Below are 26,960 nucleotides of genomic sequence, written 5' to 3'. Positions count from 1 at the left end.
GGGCAGAGGGGAAGGACAGCCCCTGCCCACCACCACCCTGGGCGGCTCTCCCAGGGTCCCGTGGGTGTTATCACCCAGGCCTAGAGGGTGTGTGGACAGCAGCTACAGGTCCACAGGCCTGCCAAAGGTGTACACACGCAAGCACACACCTGTGCACACACATGGACAGAGCTGTGTGCACAATCACGCATGGGAATGCAGACCCATGCACACACACGTGAATGGAGACTCGTGTGCAAGCACACACACAGCTGCCACACACCTCTGCATAAGTGCATTCCTGTGCGCACATATGTGCATGCAGACTTGTATGTGCACATGTGACCACATACCTGCGAACACACATGCACAAGTTTGTGAATGCAGATCCAGGCACACAAGCATGTACACATGTGAATGCAGACTCCATGAACACACATCACTGTTGTTGTTCACAGTTCACGTCATGAGTGCAGACCCCACACATGCACACACATGCCCACTCAGCAGCACCCATGGGTCAGGGAGCGCGTCCCTCCTGGAAGCTGGGCCCCTACCACGTGAGGGTTCCCTCCTCTGTCCCTGCCCAGGACCCAAGGTGGAGGTGTGCTGCCCCACTGCCAGCCTGTGAGAAACCCTTCCTGCTGAAAACCAGGGAGAGGCTTGCCCAAGGTCAACTGCCCAAGGTCACACGGGACTGTGGGTGGGGTGGGGTCAGAACTGCGGTCCTGGAGGACACTGCTCCCTGGGGGCCCAGTGCAGGTGGGCGTGGAGGCGGCTTCCCCGAAAACAGGAGGAGCCCTGAGGCCCTCCTCCCCGGGGGACTGGCTAAAGCAGGGCTCGAGAGGGGATGACAGGCAGACCCCTGGGGGAGGGTGTGCGCTTGTGAAGGGACGTCCACAGGCGAGTGTGCATGGTGAGTGTGTGTCCACACGCGAGTGTGCATGGTGTGAGCGTGTCCACGGGCGAATGTGCACAGTGAGTGTCCATGGTGTGTGTGCATGGTGAGTGTGTATATACACAGGTGAGTGTGAACAGTGAGTGTGCAGTCCACAGGCGAGCGTGCACGGTGTGTATATCCATAGGTGAGTGTGCACAGTGTGAGTGTGCATGTCCACAGGTGTGTGTGCACGGTGAGTGTGCACGTGCGCTTGTCTACAAGGGAGTGTGCATGGTGCCAGTGTGCATATCCACGGGGGAGTGTGCACGGTAAGTGTGCACGTGTGCACGTCCATAGGTGAGTGTGCACAGTGTGTGTGTGTGCTTGTCCATAGGTGAGTGTGCATGTTGAGCGTGTGTGTGTGCATGTCCACAGGGGAGAGTGCAAAAGCAAGTGTACATCTGCTGTCCAGGGAACTTTCCCGTACGGAGGGATGAGCAGAGTGAGGGACAGGCGGGGGGAGGGCTGGGCAGTGGGGACTGGGGCTGGACTGGCCCCGAGGGCTATCCCCTCACTGACTTCTCCATTCCCACCCCACATGACAGAAAGTCGGGAGCTGTCAGGGGTCCCAGCAGGCACTGTCCCGAGCATAGGGGACAGGGCAGACTCCCGGGACCCCTTGGAGGTCAGGGGCTCTCAGTGGCGTGGGGGGTGGGGGGGCGCTCTGGGCCCCATGGGACTGGTGAGGGGCAGAGAGTGTGGCGGTCGGAATGAGCCCGGTGCTCTCCTATGCCCTGCACTCACATACCCGCCAGCTGTCAGTGGGGAGAGCACGCCCCATCTCCCAGCCCCAGCTGTGTGCCTGAAAGCCCAGGACCCCGCTGACACCCCCAAGTGAATCCTTACAGCGGGCACAGATGCAACACGGTGGAGGTCGCCTTGGAGGTCGCCAAGGTGGGTGAGGCGGTGGGCATGGGGAAGGTGGGTGAGCCGGTGCCTGGGTGAACATGGGGCAGTGCTCTGACTTAGCCCTTCAGGGCCAAAGGCACTCATGATTGAAACATTCCGGATGGACATCAGGACGCCCATGGGGCGGGGCTGCAGGGCTGGCCCTTCTGCTTCCAGCCTTGGCTCCTGCCTTACCCTGTGGCCGGGGGCAGAGAGGGGCCAGAGAGGCTCCATGCTCGGATTCCCAGCAGGTCTGGGCGTGGTGGCGGGTCGGTCCCTCCACCTGGCAGTGGGCAGTGCGCAGGGCAGAGTGGCTGCACTAGAGGCCGGCTCAGGCTGGTCCTTCTGGGCCGTCCCTTGGCCTTGGGGATGGATGGGTCCCCAGGGGACCCGCGAAACACCCCTTTCACAGCCAGAATCCTCAGCGCCCCTGGAAACGCGCCTGCTGTAAGCACACAGGAGGTGCCCCGCTTTCTGGGACGCTCCCACCCCCCTCCCCCGGGATCTGCAGCCCACCCTGGGGTACACGGGGCTGCGTAGGACCCTGCAGGGACCTTGCACCCAGCCCCGTACTTCGTCGGGTCTGGCTTCCCACTGTGCCCGAGGCCGGGGCGTGGGGTCCCGCGCGCGCCGCCCCACGCGGGGCCCGAGGGGTGCGGGCATTGGGCCGCGGGGCTCGGGCGCCTCGCGGACGCTGCAGGTGGGGGAGGCGTCCGGGGAGGCATCCGGGGCTCCGCCGCGGGGGCTCGCGCCGGGCCCGCGGGTGTGGGGCGGCCGGACAGCACGTGCCCGCGTGCGCACATGGCCCCGCGCGCGGCCGGGCCGCAGAGGTGGCGCGGGCGGCGCGGGCGGCGCGGGCGGCGGAAGGGGCGGGCGGCGGCGCGGGCGCCCCCTGGCGGCCGGCCGGGGCAGCGCGCCGCCCTCAGCTCCGCCGCCGCCGCCGCCGCCGCCGCAGCCCCGGGCCCCGGGAGCCCCGCGCGGGGCCCCGCGGAGCCGCTCGGAGCCGCGCGGGCCGAGCGGGCCGGCTCGGAACCGGCGCGCCTGGGCCGGCCCCGGACGCCGCCGACCCGACGCGGCGCGGCCCGGGGCGCAGGGGCCCGCCCGGGAGGCTGCGGGAGCGGGACCCGCGCGCCCGGCCCCGCCGCGGCCGCGGCCGGGGACGCTCCCGCGCGCGCGGCGTGTCCACCCCCGCGCGGCGCCCGCCACGTCCCGGCCCGGAGCGCCCGCGCGCCGCGGCGCCCCCGCCCCACCGACGCGGCGCAACAAGTCAGCGCGCGGCGGGCGCGGGGCGCGGGGCGCGCGGCGCTCCGGGATGCCCCCCCCCAGGACCGCCCGGCCCCGCGCGGGCCGCCCCCCCCCCCACTCCGCGCGCGGGAGCCCCCGCCCCCTCCTCGCCGGCGTGACCTTGCTGGTGTGCTCAAAGCCGGACCCCGCGGCACCCGCTCCCGGCCGCGGAGTTTGGCCGCGGCCGCCTCGGCCGCCCTCTCCTGCGACCGCGGCGGGGGTCGCCGGGGGCCCGGAGACGCTCAGGGCCACCCCCTCCCCAGACTCAGACGCCGCCCCCCGCGCCCGCTCCCGAAAAGGACCCGGCTTCGGGTCCCCGTCCACCCCCGCGGCCAGCGCGCCCGTCCCAGGGTGCTCCCCGAGGGGGGCGTGTGTGGGAGTCAGGGGGGTCTCCCCGCCGCGGTCCCCGCGCCCGCGCGCCCCCTGCCCACCCTCCACCCCCGCGAGCCGCCAGTTCCCGGGGCGCGGCGGCCGGGGAGTCCCCGGGAGGCGGCGCGGGGCGCGGGGCGCAGGGGCCGCGGGAGGGGCTCCCGTCCGGCTGCCGAGCGCCAAGAAACTTGGCAGCGCCCCGCGCTAGCGGGGAGGGAGGGTCGTCCGGCCGAGGGGGTCGCGGGCCCGGCCGGGCGCATGCTCCGACCCGCGGCCCCGCGGCCGGGCCGGGCCCTCCCGCGCCTCCCTCGCGGGGATCCTGGGCCCCGCGGCCGGGCAGGCCCCGCGGGAGCGGCGGGCAGCGGCGCCCGGAGCGCGGCCGCTCCCGAAGTCCGCTCCGCGGGGCCCGTCCCGCGGGCGGCGAAACCCGCGGGGAGCCGGGGGCTCCGCACCCCGGGGCGCGCGGGTCCCCGCTCCGGCGTGTGGGCGGGGGCTCTGAGCGCGGCTCGGGCGGGGGTCTCCGGACGGCTGCGTGTGCGTGTGTGTGTGCGCGTGGGGGTCGCCCCCGGGCCCCGGCGACCCTCGGCGGCCGCGGTACCCGGGGCGCACGCCGGAAACCCCCCGCCCCGCCCTGGGTCCGGGAATCCCCGGGGAGGGGGCGCGCGGGGCCCGGGCCGGGGGTCTCCGGTGCCGGGCTGCGGGCGCGAGCCGCGGCGCCGCCAACTTCGCAAGTGCCCCGCCGCCGCGCGCCCCCCACGCGCCCCCCGCCGCCGCCCCTACCTTCCGTGGCCGCCGCGGCCCGGCCGCGCTGGACTTGATCCGGCGACTCGCGGGTCCCCCGGAGCGCCCCGCGCCGCCGCCGCCGCCGCCGCCGCCGCCGGCCCGCTCCGGGCCTAGCCGGGACGCCCCCGCCTGCCGGCCCCGCCGCCCGCGCCCGGGAGCGCCCGGCGGGTCCCGATGCCCGCGCTGCGGGCGCTGCGGGGCGCGCGGGCCCGGCCCGGCCAGGACGCGGCTCGCCGGCTCCGCGATCGCTCGGCCTGGGCCGCCGCCAACGCCGCGCCCGCCGCCGCCTGCGCCCGCCGCGCTCCGCTCAGCTCGCGGCCCCGCGATGCTCGCCTTTTCCCCCTTCCTGGGGGGCGGGGGGCGCGGAGCCGGCCGGGGGCGGGGCGGCGCGGGGAGGAGGAGGAGGACGAGGAGGAGGAGGACGAGGAGGAGGAGGACGACGAGGAGGAGGAGGAGGACGAGGAGGAGGAGGAGGCAGAGCCGCTCCCCCCAGCCGGCTGCCGGCGCTCCCCAATCTCTCGCTCGCTCTCCCAAACAGGAGCCCGAGTCGGAGCCAGAGACTGCATTACGGATTACATCAGGCTTTATAGAGCTTCCAGGGCGCACATTAGGGGGGGCGCGAGCGGGGGGCGGGGGCGGGGGCGGGGCGCAGATCGGGGTGGGGGGCCCCGCCACGCTCCCGCGCGCGCACCCAGGGAAGACCAGCGCCCGCGCTGCCCGGGCAGCAGGGAGCCCGGAGTTGGGTCCCTGCCCTGGGCTGCCGACCGACCGGGAGCCAAGCTGTGGCTGCCGGCTGCTGGCTGGCCGGGTGGGTGGCAGGGATGGGGGGAACCGGCTGGCACGAAGAACGGGCGGGAGGGTGGGTGGGTGGACGGATGGGTCTCTGGGTGGGTGGGTGAATGAGTGGGCGGAGGGATGAGTGAATGGATGATGGCAGATGGACACGTGGATGATGGATGGATGGATGGATGGAGGGCGGGAGGGAGCACGATCATGGTGGATGATGGTGGCAGGCAGTTAGGGTGACGGGGGATGGATGGTGGGGGGTGCCCAAGTCCAGAGAGGGCTTGGGAGGTGGGCTGGCGAATGGGAGATGGGTGAAGGGGGCAGCCAAGTGGGTGAGGGAGGATGGGGGTCGACTGGGTGGGCGGTGATGGACTGAGGGTGAGTGGACGGAGCCTGTTGGGAGATTATGGGAAGAGGAATGGTGGGTGGATGAGGAGATGGAGGGATGGCGGGAAGGATGGAGAAGGATGGAGGGCTGGGGATGGAAGGATGCAGGGTGGATCACTGGGAGATGGATGGGTGGACAGAGAGTGGGTGAGTGCAGAGGTATCTGGAGGGGTGGGGGTCGACTGCCGCACTGGGGCCATTGTTGGTGGGCGGCACCTGGGTGGTGGTTGGGATGGGCCGTGGTCGTGGGAGGGCCCAGGAGAGACAGAGGGGGTCTCGGGAGGCAAGGGGTCACAGGGCATCAAAGGTCATGGGGTTAGGTTGTGGGTGTGGGAAGGGCCAACCTGCCCTTCCAGTTCCTGGGGCACTTCCTCCTGCACACCTGTTCAAATGAAGGGGCCGGTCACTCTCCTTGCTGGCTGCCCTGGCCATGGAGGGGCCGGTCACTCTCCTTGCTGGCTGCCCTGGCCATGGAGGTGCTGGTCACTCTCCCTGCTGGCTGCCTCTGGTTCAGGCCACGGCAGCCCACCCTTGTTTTGCCCCTGGAAGCTGCCCCCTTAGTGGCCTCATGTCCCTCCTTAACGCCCACACTGTCCCTTTGCTTCCGGACGCCATGGCCGAGCCCGCTGTCCAGTGCTGCCCTCTCCTAGGGCAGCATGGACACTCTCCCTGACCCCCTTCTGTGGCCGCCTGCTTGGCCACCAGAGTCGTGGTGGGGGCCCACCGGGATCTCCCAGGGCGGCACCCCACTCCTGCCTCTCTTCCCGGCCGCCGAGCCCCCAGCCCAGATCCAGGCCCTGCCCCAGGTCCCTCTGCGGCTGAGGTTCCCGCGGCTTCACCAGGGGACTGCAGTGTCTCTACCGCATTGTTCAGTCCTTGTCACCGTTCTCCGCATCATCCCTGCGACCACCTTTGCGGGCCCCTGCACCGCAGCCCCTTCAGCACCTCAGTCAGGGCCAGCGGGGGCCCGTCTGCGCCCACCTGGGGCACCAGCGGTCCGTCCCACAGGCCCTAATGGCCTGACCCTGTGCATGGTTCCCAGGAGCTGAGATGCTCAGTGTCCAGTGGACGCGGAGGGCCTGCCCGCGGGCAGCGAACTCCCTCCCAGGGAAAGGACCTGCTCCCCAAGTCTCTGACGGTGGACACCAGCCCGGGCTCCCCCCTGACGGCCCCTGCCCTTTGCAGCAGTGTGGGGGAGGGGCTCCAGGCCCCCCGCGGGCCGCTGCACCGCCGCCTGCGGCCGCCAGAGGGCACTTCGGATCGCGCCGGAAGGCGCTGGGGGGCGGGGGGCGCAGGTGGCCAGGCCCGCTGTGGCCGGCTGCGGGCGGCTGGCGGCTGGCCACTCCTCTCGAGGACCTGTCCGCCCCCAAAGCCGCCCTCCTCACCCTGCTCTCCGCCTCGGCTTGTCCCGCTGACCGGTCGCCCTTCCCTCCCTTGCGGGCACCGCCGCTGGGCGCCCGGCCAGACAGTGCCCACCTCTCCCGGGCAGCGCGGACACTCCTCCGGCCCCCTCCTAGGGTGGCTGGGGGGCACTCCCTGGGGTCCCCTAGGTGGACGTCCTCTGCCCCCCTGACCCTAGCTGGGTGCTCCCTCCACCACCGCACAGGTCGGTGCTCCCTCCCCCCAGATGGACACTCTCCCCCCACCCCCAGGTGGACTCTCCCCTCCACACAGCTCCTAGCTGGGCGCTCCCCCCGCTCCCTCCTTAGATGGATCCTCCACCCACTGCAGGACCCTGGTGTATGCCCAGTGGACCCTGACCCAGCTCACACCAGCACCCCCGTTCCAGACTCCTTCAGGCCACGCCCGGGACCCTCCTGTGGTGGTGCCTCCCAGGCGAGGGACACGAGAGATGGACCAGGCTCCTCTGCACGGCCACAACTCCCCCTCTGTGTGTGGGACCCCCGTATGCCTGTGAGCACATCGGCTCTTGACCCGGTCCTGCCTGAGCCCTGTCCCCTGTGACTGACCAGGTCACCCTGACCCTGTCACCCTCTGACCCGTCACACTGACCCCATCACCCTCTGACCCCATCACGCCTGACCCTATCATGCCTGATCCTGTCACTCTGTCCTGTCACTCTGACACTGTCACCCTCTGCCCTGGCCATGGTGCTCTGGTGACTCTAGTCCCCCCAAGTCGGCTCACCCCTGAGTGTGGGCGTGGGGGTGCCGGGAAAGGGGCACTGAGCCCAGCAAGAGCAGGCAGAGGGCAGGGCGGGGGGGGGGGGGAGCGGGCGGGGGACGGCTCGGCAGCCTAGGACTTCCGGTCCGCTCTGAGCTCTTGGACCCTGCCAGCCCGAGGCGGGGCGGGGGCTGAACCCATGAGCAATTAGCTGATTCACACACGGGCTAATTAGTTGTGGATGCAACATGCCACAGTCACCCATCAGAATGGCAGAGCCAGCTGTCACTCAGCAGCAAGGCCCCGCCCCGCCAGCGGGCAGTCCGTAGCTCCCAAACAGGGGTCTCCAAAGGGGAGAAGGCTGGGGCGGAAGGATGGCCCGGGAGGGGCCTCAGTCATTATCAGTCTGCAGCTCTTAAGCTGAAAGCTCCGCGCTGCCTCCTCCAGGAAGCCTCCCAGTCTGGCCCCGAAATCCACGCCTTTCCTCACGTCCCTGACATGGGTGGGTTCCTCTCCACACCCAGTGGAATACATGCAGCTGCTTTCTCAGGACAGATGCCACTGAGAGCCGTGGCTGGGCCCTCGAGGGCCGGGCCTGGGAGCTGGGCTGGCTCCTGGTTCATGTGCTGCAGGCTGGGTCCGTGTTCTTGTGGGTCTCAGTTCTGTCGGGAGCCTGCACCGGCCCACGTAGCTGGCCTGCTCTGGTGATCCCAGAGGGGATGGAAGAACCCTGCGGAGGGGTGCGCCAGTAGCACAGCCGGGGGCACAGCCGACAGCCGGGAGCACTGCCTGGAGCAGGCTGGGAGCACAGTGGGGAACACAGCTGGGAGCACTACCTGGAGCACGACTGGGAGCAAGTGGGGAACACAGCTGGGAGCACTGCCTGAAGCATGACTAGGAGCACAGTGGGGAACACAGCCAGGATCACTGCCTGGAGCACGACAGGGAGCACAGTGGGGAACACAGCCGGGAGCACAGCTGGGAGCACTGTTGGAAGCAGAGCCTAGAACACAGCTGGGAGCACAGCCAGGAACCAGAGGCAGAGCTCTTTGCCCTCCCCGTCCCGCCTCTCTCCTCTCCTCCCCCAGTCCCCGGAGACACTGTCGCCAGGCCAGATGGTGGCCATATGCTGCTCAGGCTCTTGACCTGCGCTGCGTGTGCAAACTGATCAAGGTCTCTGGGGATCAAGGTCTCTGGGGTCCTCTGACCCCCGCCTGGGGTTGGGGTCTACTGTCAGGGAGGAGACCGTGGCCTGGACACTGCTGGCACATCTGAGAGGCCTTGGAGGAGAAGAGCCGCCCCCACAGTTGGTTCCCCGCGCTGAGGGTGGCCTTGACCAGGCACTGGGCACTCCCTCAGCCAAGCTTCTACTCTACTGTGCCCTATCTCTGTGCCTCCCCAAGGACCCGCGGTGCCCACCCACCAAGAGGAATGGGGTGGGTGTGGGGTCCCACTCCCTGTGTGACTCCCTCAGGACCGGCCTGTGACCCAGGTGCCAGGGGCTGCCCCCCGCCATCACCAGGCAAGGTTCTGGGTCTCAGCAGCCTGCAGAGGCCAGCGGTTGGCCCTCAGGGAGCGGGCTGGGGGCAGGGCAGGGTAAGGTCCCCCGCGGGAAGGAGCCCCCCAGGCCTGCCCCAGCAGGACCAGGCTTCAGGCTATTTGCAGCCACTTGTCACAGCACGGTTGCGGGTTTCCCAACACCTCAGCAGGGCGAAGGAAACGCAGGTCAGGAAAGGCAGGGCTGGTGCGGGCCACGCTGGCCCCGAAATCCGCGCCAGGTCGCGGGGCGCTGACCCCCACAGTGACGCAGCGGGGACTTTGGACACTGGACCACAGAGCCCTGCGGCCCAGGCCACCTGCACGACATCCGGACCCAAGGAGCGGGCATGATTGGCAGGTGGGCGGGACAGAGCGGGATTGGCAGGTGGCGGGAGGGGGCGTGGTTAGCTGGTGGGCGGGACAGATTGTGATTGGCAGGTGGCGGGAGAGGGCGTGATTGGCAGGTGGGCGGGACAAGTTGTGATTAGCAGGCAAATGGGAGTGGGGGTGCGGACTCTGCCTTGTCCCATCCTCGCAAGTTCCTCATCCCCGCTGTGGGTCCTGTCCTCACCTGGGCACGTCCTCAGCACGCTAACTCTGCAGCTCTTTCCCCGTCAGTCCCACTCTGGGCCGAGGCCCTCTGAGTCCCGAGGAGGCCGAACTCGGGGCCCTGGACTGGACTTTCGCCCCTCAATGGCCATGCATGCAGCCCGGGAGCATGGGCAAGAGCTAGGCTGGAGGCGTGTCCAGGGCAGTCGTGGGAAAGTGCCCAGGGGAGTGGGGCCCCCTGCTGGCCCGTGAGACAGGGCGAGGCCCCTGCCTGCCTCCCGGGTGTCCCCCAAGGCCCGGCCCTGTTGGAGGGCTGTCAGGACTCCAGGGCCTGCCCAGCCTGCTTGGTGACTGACCGATAAGCCTGCCACACGCGCCCACGCAGCAGGCCTGGGCAGCATTGCCCACTCTGTGCCATGCCTGGTGTGCCCGAGGGCCTGGGGGGACTTTCACAGCACCTGGAACTCGGGCCCCACATTTCCGGCCCTCAGGACAGTGACCTGGGCCAGGCCCACCTGACACAGAAGTCAGAGGGAGACGGGGCCAGAACGAGAGGCAGCAGGGCAGGTGTGTGCACGCGAGCACTGTGCTATGTGTCTGTGTGTGTGCATGTGTGTGCGTGTGCATGTGTGTATGTGAGTGTGTGTGAGCGCACATGAGTGCGTGCATATGTATGAATGTGCATATGCCTGTGTATAGATGAGTGCATGTGTAAATGTATGCATGGGTGCATGTGAGTGTGTGTGAATGTGTCTGGGGGTCCCGGGGAAGGTCTACAGGAGCAGGTCGGGCGTCTGGGGTCCGGAGCAGTCCCCTGCTCTTGCTTGTCTGTCTGAGCCCAGGGAGCAGAGGAGGGGGTCTGAGATGGCAGGTGGAAGGTGTTGGTACAGTGGGTGTGGCAGCTTACCATCCCCAGCTTACCTGCCCCCTCGCAGTGTTAGTGCCCGGGCTGGTGCGGAGAGCTGAGCCCCCCAGGCTTATAAAATGCGTGTTAGCGAGGGGGGGGGCACGGGGGTCAGCACTCGGGAGGGGCTTTACATGGTGATATTAAGACATAACATTTGCTCAGCACTTTAGAATTTACATAACACCAAAAATATTCCAACTTTTTTCACTCTTAAAATAGCACTGAAAAGTTGACAGGTCCAGGCACATGGCTGCTTCTCCACAAGGGGAAACTGAGGCTCGGAGAGTAGGTCAGGTGGGGGTGGGGTGCAGATGGTGGGTGTGTGGTGACGATGTAGCAGTGGGCATGGGGATGGTGGTGCTGATCCGAAGGGTGATAGTGGTGATGGCGGGGATGGGAGAGGGAGGGACGGGCATGGGAGATGGTGAGAATGGGGATGGTAAGGATGGTGGAGATGGTGAGGATGGAGTTGGTGAGGATGGGGATGGTGAGGATGGGGATGGTGAGGATGGAGATGGAGAGGATGGGGATGGTGAGGATGGAGATGGTGAGGATGGGGATGGTGAGGATGAAGATGGTGAGGATGGGGATGGTGAGGATGGCGGAGATGGTGAGGGTGGGGGAGGGGCACATGCCGGGTATGGCATAATAGTAATGGCAACCATGTGCTGGTGATGGCATGTGTGTGGTCATGGTGGAGCTGAGCTGTGGATGGTCTTGGTGACAGCCACCATGTGTCATGACTGATGCTCTGGCCAGTGTGGCTTTGATGAACTGGACGGGAAGGAGCTGCCCAGTCTGGGCTTGGACTCAAGTGGCCCAGGACCTGGCGCCCTGGAGCAGGTGGCCAGTGTGCTTGACCTGTGGTGTCTGTGGCGGGCTCCTGTCCTCCCCTCCCCTTGGGTTTGGGGTCCTGACAGAGGAAGCCCCTGGAGGTTTCTCATTTGTTTCTGTTTGGGCCACGCCCAGGGATGCTCAGGGCTGACTCCTGGCTCTGTGCTCCAGAGTTACTTTCTGCGGGGCCCAGGGACCCTCTGGGATGCCGGGGATCAAACCCGCAGTGGCTGCGTGCAAGACCAGCCCCCTCCTGCTGTTCTCTCTCACCCCAGCCCCAGCACACGTGGGGCTCGGGGGTGGGGGGCTGTCAGGCCTCTGGGAGGGGATCCAGAGAGACCTCAGCACCTGAACACTGCTTCTTCCTCACAGCCAGGGTGGGGCCAGGGCTGGCAGGAGGGGCTGGGCTGCTCAGAGGCCACTGCCAGGCGACACCAAGCTCTCCTGATCCAAACGCAAAGTACCAGCTGGGGGTGGACTTAGAGGCCAGTCCCCAGCCAGCCCCTGGGGGCCCTCCAGGTTCCTTCTGGGAGTTGGGGGGTCGTGGCACGAACCCAGTGGCCAAGCTGGGCAGGGGCTGGGGCCTCCTGGGAGCTGGCGTGGGGTCTGGCCTGGTGCCCCCACACCCTGGGGTGCCCACACGGGCCGGGAGTGTTCCTCCCTGGACCCGGCTGTCTTGGAGCCCCGTGCAGCAGGGCTGCTCTCCCAGGGGTGAGGGCGGCCCTGTGGCCAGCAAAGGGGAAGCCACAACCTGGGCTGGCCTGTGGGTGCCCCCGCAGATCCTGCCCGGCTGCAGGGACAGGGGGCAGCTCCAGATCCACCGCCCCCCAGAATCAGCCAGGGGCACCCCGCCCCCGTTCCGGTGGATGTGGGTCACCGATGGGGCCACGGCGAGCCCGTCCCCTCGCTGACCTCCTTAGTGCCCTGGGAGCAGGCCTGCAGCCCAGATTTAGAGGCGTGAAGAATAGCAGGGCCCCGAGCCCGGGGGTGGGGTGGGGGGAGGCGGAGGGGCAGATGCAGCTTCCTCCACAGCCGCCAGGATGCCCTGAGCGTCCCCACCCCACCCCCACCCCCTCAGCACCCGTCCCCTGCACAGCCCTCAGCACCCCCCACCCCCTTCGTTCCTCCTGAGTTTCCTGGCCAGAGCAAGAGCAGAGTGGGGCTGGCCCGCGGCCTCCCTCGGGGACAGGGGTCCTGGCATCCAGGGCCTCAGAGCAGGCTATGTTCCCTGGAATCTCGGCCCCAGACGGAGAGCACCCCGCCGAGGCGGCCTGAGTGGTGGGCTGCAGTGTGCAGCCCCCAGGACAGCCCCTGGGGCTCAGCAGCCTGCAGGAACAGAGCAGCAGCTGGGCAGCCCTGGCCTGGGAGCCTGGGCGCAGAGGGCACCCCCGGTGCTGCTGGGGTGACCGAGTGGGCAAGGAAGGAGAGCGCACATGCATGCACGCACACCAGCACACACTCAGGTACACTCAGGTGCATGCTACGTGTTCATAGTATCTGCATGCATTGCCCATGCAGTGAGACATGTTATACGTGCACACAACACGTTATACACACCACATAGGTGTCATACATGCACCCCAGTAATGTATGCACACCAGCACATATGTGTCATGCCCACGTAATGTATGTCCTGCACACACACCAGCACACATATTTGGCACACATTGGCACACACGTGTCCTGTGTGTGAACCAGCATGCATACGGGTGAACTTGGCCCTCTGCGCAGGGGCGCATGTGTGTGGCGGGGCCTAGGGGGGTCAGGCAGGTGGCTCTGGCCAGGAGGGCAGGGCAGTGTGGCCTGGTGGCCAGGCTGGGCGAGGTCATGCTGTCTTCACAGGCCCAGCGAGGCGTGAGCTGCCGCCCGCCACAGTAAAGTGGGCCATGGGGACATGGCCAGGGGCAGGCTCAGTGGCCGGGGCTGCCCGGCTCTTGGCCCCAGCTTTGTTGTGTCCAGGTACCCCTGCAGTGTGGAAGGACCCATGTCTTGTCCATGGGCCTCAGCTTGTCTTTGCTTGAAAGCTTGGAAGCTTTTCCCACTGCCCTCCTCCTCCTACTCCTTGTCCTCCTCCTCCTCCACCTCCTCCAGGAAGCCCTCCTGGGGCCCCTTTGTGGCTCAGGACCCTCCCACCAAAGGATGCCCAAGCCCCGTTGGCGGGCATGACCCGACCCGCCCTGTGTTCTAAAGGAAGCTTGCAGCCACCAAAGATGAGACCAACTCAGGCTGGCTTGATCCTGCAGGGGTGGATGGTCCCTGGGAAGCCCGCCTGGTGGGCCAGGTTGCATCAGGGGTCAGTGGCCCTGTGCTCACTCACCTCCCCAAGGGCTGTGGACTCATCCCTTCCAGGTCTGTCCAGATGAGGAGACACTGGGCCTCCTGGCCTGCCCTGCTGCCCGCTGCTGCCCCCACGCCCCAGATCCCAGGCCCCACCCCCTCCCTCACGCCAACGGGGAGCAGAGTGTCACCTAATTAATTAGCAAGTCTCTCCTGCACCACGGGGGCTCAGCTCGGCCCCCGCCACCCTGCCATAGGCCCGAGACGCGCCTCTGCCCACGCCAACCCCACCCTTAGCTAGTGGACAGGCGGGGGCTGTCAGGGGGTGGAGCTGGGGAGCTGACCTGGGTGTCCCCTGCCCCCAGCTGGGCCTCCGAGGCGCCCCCACTCTGCGCCCAGCCCAGGGTCCCGGGGGGCTGTGTGAGGCCAGGACCAGTAGTCAGTGTCCACCTCTGTATCCTGTGGATACCTCCGGTCCAGTGGGGGGTGCACTCAGAGCTCCCCCGAGGGGAGAGGGCCCATGGGAGAAGGGGGGAGGACAGGGGACCAGGAAGTCACAGCGGGTGGTGGGGCTGCATGCTGGGGCCCCCAGTTCACAGCCTCGGGGATGCCCCCTGCTGGCGGCACCCCCACACCTGACCCTCCTGGAGCCCCCTGCACCCCCACCCCTGTGACAGGCTGAGGCCTTGGGGAGCCCCATCACGACCCCCAGAGAAGCCCGTGGGCTCGGGCATGAGCCTGTGGCACCTGGGAGTCTCCGGATCCTGGGTCAGGAGCTGCTGCCTCACTCCCGTCCCCCCTGACGCCAGTGCCGGCCACTCCACAGCCACAGCCAGGACACAGCTCTGGCACATGGGAGTCGCCTGGGGCCTGAGTGTTACTTCCCAGGGACTGAAAATCCCGGATCTTCCTGACCTGCCGAGCCCCAACCTCTTCTCTGTCTCTCTGTTCTCTGTCTCTCTCTGTTCTCTGTCTCTTTCTCTGTCTGTCTCTCTCTCTGTCTCTCTGTTCTCTCTCTCTTCTCTGTCTCTGTCTCTCTCTGCCCCTCTTTCTCTTCGTATTTCTCTGTCTCTGTCTCTCTGTCTGTCTCTATTTCTCTGTTCTCTCTCTTCTCTCTCTTCTGTCTCTCTGCCCCTCTTTCTCTCCATATTTCTCTCTGTCTCTCTCTGTTCTCTGTCTCTTTGTCTCTGTTCTCTCTCTTCTCTGTCTCTCACTGTCTCTCTGTTTGTCTCTCTGTTCTCTTTCTCTTCTCTGTCTCTCTCTCTCTCTCTGCCCCTCTGTCTCTCCGTATTTCTGTTTCTGTCTCTGTCTGTTTCTCTCTGTTCTCTCTCTCTTCTCTGTCTGTCTCTCTGTGTCTCTCTGCCCCTCTGTCTCTCCATATCTCTGTCTCTATCTCTGTGTCTCTGTCTCTTTCTCCTTTCCCACTCTGGAGAAGCCCATGTTCTCGCTTGAACGTATATTTCCTCTTTTTCCTCCCTTCATGTTCTTCTAAATAAAGTTTGCTGAGTGAAAACTATCTTGCTTCACTGAAAAAATAAACGAGATAAAGCCAGTGCGGGCAGGGGACGGAGAGATGCTTTCTGGGTCTCCCACCCTTATAACCCCCAGGGCGACCCTGGCGGTATTTCGGGGGACTCCTGAGCACAGAGCCAGGGCCGGTCCCTGAGCACTGTGGGATGTGACTCAACATCTGTCTCGCCGCCCCCAGAAACAGTGAGTGGCGGCGCCTGAAATCTCGGGGAAAACAAGAGCTCTCCCTCTCCCTCTCTCTTTAAAAAATGAACTGGCTCCGGTTTAGATGTTCTTGGAGCTTCTGCCTGGTGGGTTCTGGGGCCCTCCCAGCGCTGCTGGTGGGACCGCGTGGGGCTGGGACCACCTCGAGCCCTGGCAAGTCAGTCTCTGTGGCCTCTGTGCTGTTCCGTTGGCCCGGACGCCGCCTACTCCAGGCCCTGTTCTCCTGGCCGGGTTCACCTGCACCTCCACAGCATCATTCAGTTAATCTAATACAACATGTTAACTAATCCAAATATTTAAAAACGATCATCTAGGATGATTTTGGTAAGTGAAAAAGTGTCCAGTGTTTAGTCTGAAACCGGAGGCTTGGCCGTTGCCTGGTTTCTGGAGTATTTTCCCCAAAGCGTTTCTGCACCCTGCCGGCTCCTGTTACCTGACCTAGGACTCGGAGGCATGGTCTCTGTCCTTGGGGCTGCCAGGAGGGCAGGGTGAAATCCTGCTGGAGCTGCAGAGCTCAGCGGGGAGGGCCTGGCTTTGCATGGCGGCCCACCTGGGTTTGATCCCTGCACCCCATAGGGTCCCCTGAGCCCACCAGGAGTGATCTCTGAGCACAGAACCAAGGATCAGCCCTGAGCACTGCCAGGTATGGTCCAAAAACCAAAAGAGAAAAAAAAAAAAGGAAAAAAGAAAAAAATTGAATGTCAGTAGGAAACATCAGGTCAGCTGGTCTTACTTCAGAGGTAAAAGATGAAGCGAAATGATCGCAATCTCCAGCAATAATTGGTCCCTAAGAGTTTTGGTAATTTGAATCAAAGAACTGTGTAATGTGATAGAGTAAAGGGAGGAAAATGAACAGAATTGTGTTTTGTTGAACGAAGAGGAGGAATTCTGTCTCAGGGGACGCAGGTGTTGGTCAGAGGAAGGAAGAGAGTTATGGGACAGAGGTGGCTGTGGGTTAGGGTCTCGAAAGGGGCCACAGCAGGCAAACATACGTGTTAAAGTGAGGAAGGGTCACGGCAAGGAGCCACAGCGGGCAAACGTTCACCTCTAAGGACAGTGTGCCAGAGGACCTCATGTGCCCAAAACAGCTCTGGCAGGAACAAGTGTAAATCACAGTGTCCCAATGAGCATTCCTAAAAAAATAGCTTATAGGGTACTTGACCAAAATCAGACTTTAACTCTCCTCTACTGAATGGATAAAAGACTGTGATTAGCTTTTTCAGACTGCAAAATTATATAAGTAGTCTACTTAGAAAAAAATATAGGCATACTGAAATAAATGTATATGTTTCATGTCATTTTTATTATCAGGTCTATGTATCATTATGCAAATTGAATCTGGTTTTAAGACAATGACATTTTATTTGCAGTTTTGAAACTTTGCTATTGGGTTAAATAATTATTATTTTATAACAATTTTATAAGTCTTTTAAGCTTTTTTACATGTCTACAATAAAACTCCCCAGAAATAAAAAATATATATATATTTTTTGGTGGGGGGGGCACACCAGCAATGCTCAGGTGTTCCTCCTGACTCTGTGCTCAAGGATCATTCCTGGTGGTGCTTGGGGACCATATGGGATGCCGGGATTGAAACCAGGTTGGTCACGTGCAGAGTAAGGGCCTTAACCTTCCATACTATCACTCCAACCCAGATATAAAAAGTACTAGAAAAAGAATAAAAATAGCTGATTAAAAGGAAGCAAAGATTGAAGGGAGATTTATAAGAGCTCCCAAGGAATCCCACAAAGATGTTCTCTACCTTTGTGGACAGAGAAATACATATGTGTTAGGCCTGTTTAGTTGGTTCAAGTTTCATGGATAACAGGCCACACGGGAGACTTTCTTCATTCAGGTGGCTGATGGTGCAGGTGCTCTGGAACGAGTGCCTGGCAGTCCGGTCAAGTCTGGGTCTTGTTTTAGGACATCACATGTCATGGAGTTGAGGGAACCTCCTCGACCACAGGGTCCTGAGTGACTGTTGCAGGACTTGAGAGCCATCTCAGGTACAGAATCGCCCCAACGCTCTGTGTTTGGGGATGTTGACGGGATGCACTTTGACAAACGGCCCAGAATAGCAGGTTTATTATGAATCTGTGTGAAAGGAACAAGGTAGTGCTCCCGGGAAACGGCCCGAGGCAGAGAGATCAGGGTTTCCTCACAAGGCTTCACAGACAACTGGGGTGGGGGGTGTATCTGCTTTCATGGTTACCTTTCCTTTTTTTGCAGGGGGATGGGAGAGGGGGTTGCTACAAGCAGTGCTCAGGGGGTCCCAGGCTGCTCTTGACTAGCCAAGCTCGGGTTCAATGTGAGGGCCCTGGTTGTGGTGCTCCTTGGACTCAGCTGGCATGACCCAGGTCACTCGATATTACTCGGAGGTTCCCTGGCTTTCCCCATGGAAAAGCCAGGGCCTCTCTCTGGGCCTGTCCTGAGCCTTTCACAGATCTACAACCCTTCCCTCTCTGTGCAATGACTGGTGGCCACGTGGCAGGGCTCTGTCCCCTTCTTTCTTTATGACGCTCCTCTGAGCCTTCACTGGCTTTTACAGTCCATGGCAATGTGTTTGTTTGAATAGGGCTGGAGCGATAGCACAGCAGGTAGGGTGTTTGCCTTGCAAGCGGCCAACATGGCCAAACCGAGTTCGATTCCTCCACCCCTCTCGGAGAGCCCAGCAAGCTACCGAGAGTATCTCACCCGCACAGCAAAGCCTGGCAAGCTCCCCGTGGCATATTCCATATGCCAAACACAGTAACAATTGTCACAATGGAGACGTTACTGGGCCCGCTCGAGCAAATTGATGAACAACAGAAGGACAGTGACAGTGACAGCATAGGTCCGGGAATAAATCTTTTCCCTCTGTAATAAACAACTCGGAGACTGGTTGTAAAAAGGAAGTTTCTACTGAAGCTTCAGAAACGTTTCTGTGTCAGGGGTAGGCCGAGGCCGATGCCACGTTGCCGGAAACAGCATGCCACTTACCACCTTCTGCCTACAAGCTCCAGCCTACTAGGGACAGTGCTGGTCGCTCTGACTGGCTGGACCGGTGTGCTCAGTGCATTGAGAGCCTCAAGGAACCAACACCCCACACGTAGTTGTTACAGGTGCACCTTCATGGCACGCAAAACACCTTTTCATTAGGCCCTGGGTCATTGTCACAAAAGCCGAGTGAGCCTCTGTTAGCCCAGAAAGGCCATATTTCTGAAAATCCAGGCCCAGAGAGACCTGGAACAGACCCCAAACCTCTCCGACTTTGACATAGGGAGACCCGAGAGCCCCAAAGTAATGTGACGGTAGGCAGCCAAGAGCACTGGCACCCAGAGCAGGACCCTACCAAAAGGGAATTGAATAATCTCCTATCATCCCACATTTAGAGGGGCTGGCTCAGGCGAGGAAAGTGAGGGCCGACTGCCCGAAGAGCTGCACCTGAGTGGAGGGCTTTGTCCCAGTTGGTTCATCGATGGCTTCAACCTTGTTATAATGGTCAGGGATGCATGTACAACGCTGGTGGCTGGTCTGGACCCCTGAGAAGGAGGAGTAACTGATGCAATTCCCTCTGAGTCCGTCACCAGCTCAATCCCAGTCTCTAAACAAACCCCAGCAAAGCAATAAGAGCACAGTTGAGATTATACCCATTCTTGCCAAACTGATGCAAAAATAACTGGACAAGATTCTCAGACATTAACTAAATTTGTCACTGTAATTATTTGGTAGAAAAAGAGGGAAGGTGGAGAGAAAAGTGCATGCCTTTTACGGAAAATGTGATTCTAGTCATTTTGTGAAGTTTTTGCTGTTCACCTGTATAATGGAATGAATCCCAAATTTTCTGAAAATCTATGATCTTATGAACACAATTCCAGCTTTTCTTGTTGAGAAGTCAGGCTACCTTCTTCTAAAGACCGTGTGAACCAGCGACGGAGAATCTGACCCACACTCAGGCAAACGGTCTTTTTCTGAATGCCAAACCGGACAAGAACCAGGAGAATGGGCTGAGGAAGGCTTCGTCTGATATCTAGAATTGGCAGTTCTTGGAGCTCTGCGCTGGGTTTTCAATTTCCTTCCCCTCTAACCTCATTTTCTTTAGCCTCTGTAGAAAGGTCTCTTGTTCTGGGCAAGGGATTTAGACGCGACTCTTTGATCGATCTATTCTCAGACCGAGAGACTGGTTCTACAAAATAATTGGGCAGATCAACTTCTGTGGCTCAAGGAAACGGGATTAGAAAGAAGCAAAAAGTTCTGACACCCCTAGATCTGCCTTGAGTGTAAATTACTTCCTGGGAAGGGTCCCTGAGAGTAGGACGGAGGTGACCTCCGAGGAATTTTGTCCCCACCGGCCTGGCTCTGTCTCCCCTTCCTCCCCACATGCCTACCTTCAGCAGGAAGTAGGCAGGTCCGATTCCTGCAGGACTGTGGCGCTGAGCAGCTCACGGCGTGGGCGGGGGGTGGGGGATCAAAACCAGTCCCCCAACTCGCAAAATTAAGAACTGGTCTTAAAAATCAAGGCAGAGCAGCAAGGTCTTCTGGGCAGGGACAGTTGTCCTCACTCTGTCCTTGTCCCCCGGATTCAGGCGGGACACTGGGAGAGGCTCAGGGGAGGTCCTCCACTCAGGTGCAGCTCTTCCAGCAGTCGGCCCTCACTTTCCTCGCCCGAGCCAGCGCCTCTAAATGTGGGGTGATAGAAGGAGATTATTCAATTCCCTTTTGGTAGGATCCTGTGCTCCCTGGAGGAGTTCAGCTGCACCCCGCCCGGCTGCCTGCTGGCTCCGTTTAGACCTGCCGTCCCCCTGTGTGGCTGCTGGCTTGGGGCATCACAGTTACAGGTTCTGGGAAACTCACTCACGTTGAGGGCCTCCATGATGTGCAAGGGTCCGGTCTCGCATGCACGTGCCTTCACAGCACTGACTTGGGGGCTTCTTACCCCAAGTCCTGTCCTTGCCACCCTCTTGTATCCTTGGAAGCCCACACCACGATACTCAGACCCTGTGGCATTTCCTGGGCCCCCATTCCTTTCCCTCCTGGTCTTTCCTGGAGAGACATGCGGGGGGTGTGCTGGGAAGCTGGTGCCCACCGGGCTTTCCTCTCCATTCCTGCCATGCTGCTGGGCTGCTCCCTGAGGGTGCCCACCCAGCCCTGGCTGTCCTGACGAGGCCCTGACCGTGGGGGGCCCCTGAGGTCCCCTGGATGTTTCCATCAGTTGCGAGAGTCTTTCCCGACTTGTGGCCACGGCTTCCTAAGGACGGTGCTTACGCCTCTGATGGTCCCAACATCTGTGTCATCTCCCGGGAACCCGTGTTTATTGCTGTGTTCCACACAAAATGCAAATTGCGATTTTCCATTTCTTCGTATGCCAAGGCATTTGGACGGTGTCCTGGAAATGGCTCCATCGCGTGCTGGGCCGGCTCCGGGTCCTGAGATGCAGTGCAGAGCGGGATGCCAGCGCTATGGCATCTTTTGGGGGTTGCTCTGGCGGTGGTGGGTGAAGGGGGCGTTCCTGCAGCTGCGTGCGGTCTCAGATTTGGGTCCAATGCTGAGGGTCCTCGAAGTCCTCTCCAATCATCCAAGGTGTGAGGGTCACTTCCCTTAAGGCCCTGCCCGTGTCCTCCGGCGTGTCCTGTCCCTCCCAGTGCAGAGGGGCTTTCTTCAGGATCTTCCACCCTACGCTGTGGCCACAGTTGAGACAAGTGAGGCGACAGTAGAGAGAAAGGGAGGAGTTTGGACCCTCGCCTGCTGGGCCCCTGGACGGTCCCCCACCCTGTGCACGAGGCAGACGGTGTGGGCAGAGGCCAGCTTGCTGCCTGAGTGGGCGGGGTGATCTCTGCGTGCCCAGACCCTGCCCTGCCCAGGCTGGACACCTACCACTGAGGGTCCAGCTGGCAGGGGCAGATCAGTGCCCCCCACTCCATCCAGGTGCTCTGGGTCCCTTCCAGATAGAGGGGCAGTGTGAGGAGGGGTCCGGGGTGCCTCTGTGCTGGGGGCTGCATGTGATGGAGCGGGGAGTGGCTGCAGTGACCTTGGGGTGGACAGCCCTGACATCAGGGCTATCTGGCAAACTGCCCGCCCCTTGGGCCCAGGACGGAGAAGCATGAGGTCCCCGAGAGTCCAGCTCGATCCCCGACATCACTCTGATGGGCCCGGGAGATCTGGGGCCGCAGGACTGATTGGAGCAGCACTGTGTCCTTGGGTCCTTGGAGAGAGCGCTGAACCAGGGGCCCTGGAACTGCTGAGTGACCCGGAAGGAGCAGGAAGGAGTTCCAGCTGGGGTGCAGGAGATGCGGCAACCCCAGGGCTCCAGGGGGCATGTGGAGGCACTGAGGGGGCACGTGATGTCCCAGGTCTCTCTTCCCATGATGGGGGCCCAAGATGCTTTCGGACCCCAAGGCTCAGGGAAGGGTAGGAGGGGGTACACACAGGGCCCCCAGACCCCCACGACTGAGGAGCACAGGGCCAGACTAGCACACGTGGCACAAGCAGCTACAGCCCCTCCAAGAGACCCCAGACCCCAAAACCCCAGACCCGAGAGATCCTAGACCTCGAGCCCCCCAGGTCCCTGAGCCCCCAGATCCCTGAGGCCCTAGACCTTCAAGCCCCCAGATCTTGAACCCCCAGACCCCAAGACCACACATCCCTGAGGCCCTGGACCCCCAAGTCCCCAGACCTCAAGCTCCCAGACCCCTGAGCCCCCAAACCTTGAGCCCCTAGACCCCCAAGACCCCAGACCCCCAAGGCCCTAGACCCCTGAGCCCCCAGACCCCGAGCCCCCAGGCCCCGAGCCCCCAGACCCCCGAGGCCCCAGACCCCCAAGCCCCCAGACCTCGAGCTCCCAGACCCCCAAGGCCCCAGACCCCGAGCCCCCAGACCCCCAAGACCCCAGACCCTGAGGCCCTAGACTCCCAAGCCCCCAGCCCTCGAGCTCCCAGGCCCCTGAGCCCTCAGACCCTGAGCCCCCAGATCCCCGAGGCTCCAGACTCCAAAGCTCCCAGATCCCCGAGCCCCCAGACCCTCGAGCCCCCAGACCCCTGAGTGAGCCCCCAGACCCCTGAGCCCACAGACCCCTGAAACCCTAGACTTCCAAGCCCCCAGACCTCGAGACCTCAGACTCCCAAGCCCCCAGACTCCCAAACCCCCAGACCTTGAGCTCCAAGACCCCCGAGGCCCCAGACATCTGAGGCCCCAGACCCCTGAGTCCCTAGCCCCAAGCCCCCAGACCCCCAAGCTCCCAGACCACCGAGGCCCTAGACCTTGAGCTCCCAGACCCCTGAAGCCCCAGATCTTTGAGTCCTGACTCCCCACCTGTCTCCCGAGATCCCTGCATCCCCGCAACCTCCCTGAGCTGCCCCGAGGCCCTGGTTGCCCCTTCAGACTCGGGCGTCACAGTCCTTCTCACCTCCAGGTGTGGCCTCTGTGGACGCGTCACCCGCCCCCCCCCTCCCGCCTATGCCCTCAGCAGGGAGCGGCCACCGTCTTGGGAGCGGCCTGAGGGACTGCGGGGTGAGAGTATCGGTGCCCACCCTGCCCACGGGGTGGGGGTGGGGGTTAGCTGCTGCCCCCATGTTGCCGGGGCCTGGATGGGCACTTGGCGGGTGCCAAGGATAGGAGCTGAGCATTCCCTGCCCGCAGGGCGTGCTTGGCACCAGGCAAACCCCTGCCGGCAGGACCCCAAGCCCGGGCCAGACGGAAGCTCTATGCAGCCACCGCAGCCAGCGCAGGGGGGTGGCGGGTGGGGGCAGGAAGGGCCCATGGCGGAGGTAGGATGCACAGGGCAGAGACGACCAGCGGGACCACATGCTCCCCCTCCCAGGTGGGGCACCCAGCATGTCCTGCAGGCACCAGCCCCCCCCTCGGCCGGAAGGGAAACGGAGGGGCCCGGCAAGCTGCACGGCCAGGAACACGGTGCTCAGAAGGGACCTGGCGACAAAGACAGGCAGTGGCCCACACTGGGCAGGGCGCAGACGGGCGTAGGGCATCCTGTGACCCCCTAACATGGGGTCTCTGGGGCCTCTGCGTCCTGCCTCAGGGCTGTGGACGGCACCCTCAACCCCCAGGTACAGCCCACATGTATTGACCCGGCCATGGCGGGCCCCCTCCCTGAACGGGCCCTCACTGTCCCATCTGATGCCTCTCTGACGCCCCCCGCAACCGCGGGACACAGGGAGGCCTGGGGTGCCCAGCCCCCGCCTGTCCCCACACGCTGGTCCCTGTCGTGTCCAGGACCACCCACCCTCGTCTGCCCGGCCCCCCACAGAGAGACGGAGACCAGTCCAGAGCGTGTGCTGTGACTCACAGCTCCTCCTCACGCTATTTTTACCTCCGCCGCACCCTATAAATACAGCGACGATCACCAGATCCAGTCAATATGCCCGGCATCGCCCACCCCCGCGTGGGCCCCCGGTCACCAGGCGATGCGTGGCTCATGGTGGGGGCTCTGATGAAGGCCTGGTCCCCTGCCCCTCCCCCCGGAACAGGCTGCCGGGGCGCAGCTTCGTGCAGACGCAGACGTCTGAGCCGGACACTCTCGTCCGGCAGAGCAGTGGGCAGGAGCCCTGAGGCTGCGGTGTGAGCGCGAGATGAGGGAAGGGCCTCGCCGGCTCCGTCCAGGCCCAGGGCCAGGCCCTTCCGGGATGTGAGTGAATGGCTGGCAGCCCGGTCGGACGGACAGATGGGGGATGGCTCAGCAGACAGATGGACGGATGGACGGTTGATGGAGGAAGGAAGGCGGGTGCGGGGATGGATGTCTGGGAGATCGTGGATGAACGGTGGGTGGGTGCAGGTGAGCGCCTGGTGGTGGTAAGAGACAGACGGGTACCTGGTGGGAGGCTGGATGGTTGGTGGCCGGTAGGTGGATGGCTGCAGGCATGGGCGGGGGGATGGGTGGGTGGCCCAAGTCCTGCTGAGGGTCACTTGTTGGGCTGGGCTGAAACTGCCCCCTCGGGGCCCCCCCCCTCCAGCACTCCAGAGAAACCGTCCTCATACCTGTCCAGGTGTTGGCGAAGAGAAAGGCCCGGAGCTCAGAGGGCTGGTGGTGACAGGCCAGAGGACAGACGCAGGAACGCCCCTGCAAGTGTCCAGCCGACAGCAGGCCTCAGGGCGTGGGGGGCCACCAGGGAACACAAAGAGGAAGAAGAGGCTGTCGTCTCTCAGCTGGGGCCTCTCCCTCACCGCCCATCTGGAGGGTGCCCTGACATTGTCAGGAAGAAGCAGGAGAGACTGGAGGAGCGACCTGCGGGTTGTCCCTAGGACTCCTCCTTGGAACGCTCTCCCAGGGGGCTGTGGGCTCCCAGCTGTGACCTTCCTCAGGAGGGAAGGGGCCTCACTGATCTGCACTGGCCTTCCACATGACCCCAGGGCTGCTCAGGGCTCTCTGTACCATGTTGGAACAGGGACTCTGAGCTGCTCCGGGGTCAGGTACGCACTGCCCAGGGGGCTGATGACCCTCTTTAGACTCCTAGGCCCTGGGATCACACGTACCCCAGCCTGGGCTGCCTTCTGGGCCTCAGCACCTGTGGGAGGAGAGTCCCCTGCCCACAGCGCCCGCAGACGCATGTACCCCAGAGTAGTTGACTAGGTGTGGAGCGGGCACAGGGCCTCTGCCCTGGGGGCAGGGTCTCCCGGCTGTTCTCATACCCCTCACTCTTCAGCATTGGGCAGGGGCCGGGCTGGCCCTGCTGTGGGGGCAGTACAGGGGCTCTCTCCTTCAGCCCAGCGCTGGGGGCAGACAGTGTTGTGACTCCTGAGTGAAGGAGCGGGGTTGGGACCCATGGGGCTACCTTGCTACGTGCACCCTACAATCAGCGCGGGGCCTCTGGTGGTGCTCCTTAAGGGCCCGCATTGTGTCTGATCGGGCAGGACAGGGGGACTGCCCCCCCCCAACACCCTCTGGACAGGACGGGGCTCAGGGCGAGAGGCATGTTCTGGGCCGGGGGGCACGCTGTGGTGGTCAGCGCTCAGCCATGAAAACAGCAAGGGAGCCGGGCTGGGCCGCGGGCGGTGGAGCTGGCCCTGCTCCAGCTGGATGGCCAGTGCACGTGGGGACACCCCAGGGCTTCGCGCTGGGCCCCGCGAGGATCCGGGCTAGCCGAGTGCAAGGCGAGCGCCCTGCCTGCCACTCTGCGAGAAACCCGGGCGCTCCGACTTCTGCACACCGCGGCCCTCCTCTGGCCAGGCTGCGCGCACAGCCAGCGGTCGCCGCCCGCGGGGTCCACACTCGCGAGCCCCCGGTCCCGGACCCCTCCCAGCCGCGACGTCCCGCCCGCTTCCGGCCGCCCGCGAGGGGCACGCCGGGAAGTGTAGTCCGTCGAGCCCGCCGCCACCACCGCGCCTTGGACGGCCATTGGCTAGCGCGCGGCGCAGGGGCCGGCGGGACGGGGCGGGGGCGGAACCGCGGCGCGGTTGGGCAGGGGAGGGGCCGTCACGTGACGCGCGAGACCCGGCACGCCCCCCACGCCGGGCGGCCCCGCCGGCCAAGAGAGCACGAGCCACTGGTCAGGTGATGTGCGTGCTGAGCGGGCCAGTGGGGTAGTTGGACTGAGGGCACGCGGCCAAGCGGGGCGGGGCCGCCACGGCGAGCGCTGGGGCCGGAGGCTAATAGAGGGGGCGGGACCGGAGCTAATTAGGGGGCGGGACCACCACGATGGGGCGGGACCGGGCATTAATGAGGGGGCGGGGCCGTCACTGCGAGTTCGAGGGCCAGAGGCTAATCGAAAGGGCGGGACTGGAGCTAATTAGGGGGCGGGACCACCACGGTGGGCGGGGCCGGACACTAATGAGGAGGCGGGGCCGCCACGGAGCGCGGGGCCGGAGGCTATTAGAGGGGGCGGGACCAGAGCTAGTTAGGGGGCGGGACCACCACGGCGGGGTGGGGCCGCCACGGAGAGCGAGGGGCCATAGGCTAACAGAGGGGGCGGGACAGGGCCGGCGGAGCTATGTGGACCTTGGACGAATGGAAGAGGCGGGCAGTCCCGGGGGCGGGGCCTTCGGCGACGATGGGGCGGGGCTTATGTGCGGGGGCGGCGCCCGGACGTCTCAGGTGTTCCCTGCTGCGGTGGACGCCTGAGAGGGATGTGAGCCTGCCTGCTCCCGGGGTGTCGAACCTGTCCCAGCTTGGGCGCTCTGGGCTGGAGGCTTCCAGCAGGCCTTCTAGGTGCTGCGCCTTGGAACTGTGCTGGGGCTCCCTGGGGCTGAAGCACTGACTTCCCAGGACGGAGCTCACTGACCCGACCCCCTTGTGCCCCCCCAACAGCCCCCCCCCCGCACCGTTGTCGCAGTTGTGATGCATTCCTGGGCACCACTCCTGCTCTCCCTGCCCTCCTGTCCTGTGCCAAACCCCCTGCCTTTGCCCCTCCTCCTGGTCTTGGTCCCATTGCTCTCAGGGCTTCCCTCCTGGCCCTCCCAGTACTCCTGTTCTGTCCTTGCTATTTGCAGCTGTCTTCAGTCCCTCTGGGTCAGGGTGGGCCAGTGTGGCCCCAGCGCAAGAGTGGAAACCCCCACTGGGGTTTGGTCCTGGCCCACTCATCAGGGCACAAGCTAAGATGTGGTTGTAATATGGTTGTGGGGGTTAGGGTTAACTATCTCAGAAGGCTTCCTGAA

General features: G+C 63.8%; 1 protein-coding gene across 6 annotated transcripts in view; it reads right to left on the bottom strand.

Moving 5' to 3' along the window:
- ADGRB1 (adhesion G protein-coupled receptor B1) overlaps positions 1 to 4,329 on the bottom strand; it is a 49,028-nt gene extending 44,699 nt beyond the window's left edge. For 5 of the 6 annotated variants that reach the window (XM_056125333.1, XM_056125336.1, XM_056125337.1 and 2 more), the window contains exon 1: positions 4,241 to 4,329. The gene's annotated coding sequence lies outside the window, so the exon portion shown is untranslated. Of the gene's footprint in view, positions 1 to 1,765; positions 1,873 to 4,240 lie in introns of those variants that run through there. The other variant, XM_056125334.1, reaches the window with a different exon arrangement.
- Positions 4,330 to 26,960: the final 22,631 nt, after the last annotated feature.

The sequence above is a fragment of the Sorex fumeus genome, unplaced genomic scaffold, assembly GCF_029834395.1.
Source record: "Sorex fumeus unplaced genomic scaffold, SorFum_2.1 ptg000054l, whole genome shotgun sequence".
NCBI lineage: Eukaryota > Metazoa > Chordata > Mammalia > Eulipotyphla > Soricidae > Sorex > Sorex fumeus.
This window is presented reverse-complemented; position numbering and strand designations above follow the sequence as displayed.